Source organism: Rutidosis leptorrhynchoides, chromosome 1, assembly GCF_046630445.1.
Source record: "Rutidosis leptorrhynchoides isolate AG116_Rl617_1_P2 chromosome 1, CSIRO_AGI_Rlap_v1, whole genome shotgun sequence".
Taxonomy (NCBI): Eukaryota; Viridiplantae; Streptophyta; class Magnoliopsida; order Asterales; family Asteraceae; genus Rutidosis; species Rutidosis leptorrhynchoides.
Window position 1 is genome coordinate 224,601,523 of NC_092333.1, and position 3,294 is coordinate 224,604,816.

At 32.2% G+C, this 3,294-nt stretch overlaps 1 long non-coding RNA gene across 1 annotated transcript; it reads right to left on the reverse strand.

The window, feature by feature from the left end:
• Positions 1-478: 478 nt before the first annotated feature.
• Positions 479-1,383, reverse strand: LOC139868453 (uncharacterized). Its single transcript, XR_011765969.1, has 3 exons — positions 1,323-1,383; positions 837-933; positions 479-551 (listed from the first exon to the last, which is right to left on the reverse strand). It is a non-coding gene; the product is annotated as an uncharacterized lncRNA (long non-coding RNA).
• Between the last annotated feature and the right edge of the window lie 1,911 nt (positions 1,384-3,294).

Sequence of the window (3,294 nt, forward strand, 5' to 3'; positions counted from 1 at the left end):
TGATTAGTTCTTGATTATTCTTCTAGTTCTTTTATATAGTTCTTTTATATCTTTTTATATAATTATATAATTAGTTTGTTGAATGTTGAATATGATTAGTTTGTGATATGATTAGTTCTTGATTACTGTCTGCAAGTTATGAATTATGTATATGTTCTGAATCAGTTCTGAATTTGAGCTTGATTATAATCTTTGTTTTGTGTTTTTTATGAGTATCTGTCGATGTAATGAACTTATATTTTGAAACGGTTGAAACTTGTAATGAACTTATAATTTTCTATGTATTTTTTTAACTCCGCCTCGAACGTACGCCTCGGTTCGCCTCGAGGCATACGCCTCGCCTCACAAAGGGAAAACGCCTCAAGGCGCGTTTCCGTTTTTTTAAACCTTGGATAATATGTAACCCAAAGTAGAGTTAGCCAGTCAAAAAAGTTACATTAGAAACAAATAAATCTGCATAAATCACTCCATATATTCACTTTCCTATTAGCTCCAAAATCTTGTATCTTCTTAACTCACTGTATTGGGGAGAATTCAATGTCTTTTGAACTCTGCATCACATTCATTGCGAAATCAGATCAAATATAAGCAACTTAAAAACAAAAAACATAACAATTTTAAAACATGCAGTCACTCCATTACCACTTTGGTCTATCATATCTTTCAAACCAAACATAAATTTTTTCACCGAATATGGTGAGTATAACGTTGTGCTAAAATCACCCAACATGAGGCTTTACTATATTTAAGAACATACAAAAAAGTCATCAACATAAGTTTTGATAGCTGGGTAGAAATTCACATGAAAAAAGATGCCAATACCATGTAAAACTTACGTCTCTCCGTATTTCTTCAAGCACTTCAAGAGATTTTGTACAAAACTTGTCTCCATAGTTTCTCTCTTTCCACTCAGAAACTCCCAGTTTTATCTGCCTACAATAATGCATCATTGATTGATTGAGATAAAATTTTATTCTACAATTCAAATATATAAAAACAAACAAAATTTTTAAATACTACAAAAATCAAATACTGGAAACCTAACCTTTTAATTTCCGATGCATTCTTACAAGAGGGTATGGTCAATATGGTAGAACCCTAAAATAGCCGCTGTGTTTTTTAATATTAGAAATCTAATCGATTGAAGACAGTCGACCACTTTTTATAAAATGTATAAAGAACCAAATTTAAACGTAATCTGAAGAGAATCGATTGAAGATAAAAAAATAAATCGATTGAAGATAATCATGTTATGAACTTATGAGTAAACTAATGGAAACAATTGGAGAAATTGATTGAATATGAAAAATAAGAAGACTTACCGTTCTTCAATTGATGAGGATTATCAAACCAATCAAGTTAGGTTTTTTTGATTTACACATTGAATTCCGATTGGTGAAAGTATAGAAACTGTTTTTCATAATCATTTATCAATCGTGACATTAACAGATTCAAGAATATCTTCAGATTAGGTTTGTGAAAGGTTTAGGGTTTGTGTGTGATTCGTAGCATCGTGGGAAATATTTTTTGATCCGGTATTGATTTAGGCATGAGTTTAGATAAGTTAGGGATAACATTGTAATTGTAATTGTATTTGAAACGTGACGTATTTTCTGTCGTATGTACGTTCAATTTTTTTCAACGGCTCAGATTCAATAATGTTTTTCCATCAAAGGGTGGATATTTTGACATCTAGGAATATTTAAAAGTGGGTGATGTATTATTAGTTTTGTTATAAGAGATAAAAGAGATATAACACAATATAATATAACTACTAAAAACGAGTTACTAGGGATGGTAATGGATGGCTGATACATCGGATATCCATTCGATCTGATCCATTTAAATTGATATAAATGATCTAAATAGATGATAAATGGATATGGATATGGATATGGATGATGTGAAAAAATAGTTGATGGGGTATGGATGATAATTTCTCATCTATGGATATATTCATTACCACCCGAAATACATATACACATATAAATACATACATATTTACTTAAATATATGTGTTTACATTTACAAACCCTTATATACGTACACTATAGACTATTAAAATGTTATCGAATATATAGATCGTGAGATACAACTATGTACATAGTATTAAATTCATATATCTTACATATATTACATATATTTTTTGAAAATTTCATTTCATAATAGGAATACTTTTAGAAAACTTAAAATCCAACGAATATCCGTTTACTCGCTTCATCCAACGAATATGGATATGGATGAATGAAGTATATTTAAGAGTATGGATATAGATATGGATATAGATTTTAAAAATTAAATACATATGGATATGGATATAGGGTCACCCGATCCATATCCAATCCGTTGTCATCCTTAGTTACTATAAAACATGTAGCCAAAAGTTTTATAATGAAAAAAATATTTAATTACTAAATTATATAATAGATATTAAAACATGAAACGGTGAACTATTTATTGGGCCATGTTGGAAGATTAATGGGCTTGGATTGTTGGAGGCATGATTCAAGGTAATAAATGACTCATATCATGGGTAATTCTTCGGATCAACAAAATGATGTAAGGAAGGAGGGAAAAAAACGAAAACAACTAGACCACCGGCGAGATGCCGAGAACCAATATAACAAAGACGCCATCCATAGAGCAAAACGGGAAGAATCATGACTGCTACGCATGATGGTGGTGGTGGTTGGTGGCTATTGATTGGTGGTTGGTGGTGGTGGTGGTGGTGGTAGTGGTGGTGGTAGTGGTGGTTGGTGGTAGTGGTGTTGGTAGTGGTAGTGGTGGGTGATGGTGGTGGTTGGTAGTGGTGGTATGTTGTGATGGTGGTTGGTGATAGTGGTGTTGGTAGTGGTAGTGGTGGGTGATGGTGGTGGTTGGTAGTGGTGGTATGTTGTGATGGTGGTTGGTGGTGGTGGTTTGTGATGGTGATAGGTGGCGGTGGGTGGTGGCTGAAATGTCCCGTTCTTATTGATTAAAAACGTTCCATATTAATTGATTTCGTTGCGAGGTTTTGACCTCTATATGAGACGTTTTTTTTTTCAAAGACTGCATTCATTTTTAAAACAAACCATAACCTTTATTTCATAAATAAAGGTTTAAAAAGCTTTACGTAGATTATCAAATAATGATAATCTAAAATATCATGTTTACACACGACCATTACATAATGGTTTACAATACAAATATGTTACATCGAAATCAGTTTCTTGAATGCAGTTTTTACACAATATCATACAAACATAGACTCCAAATCTTGTCCTTATTTTAGTATGCAACAGCGGAAGCTCTTAG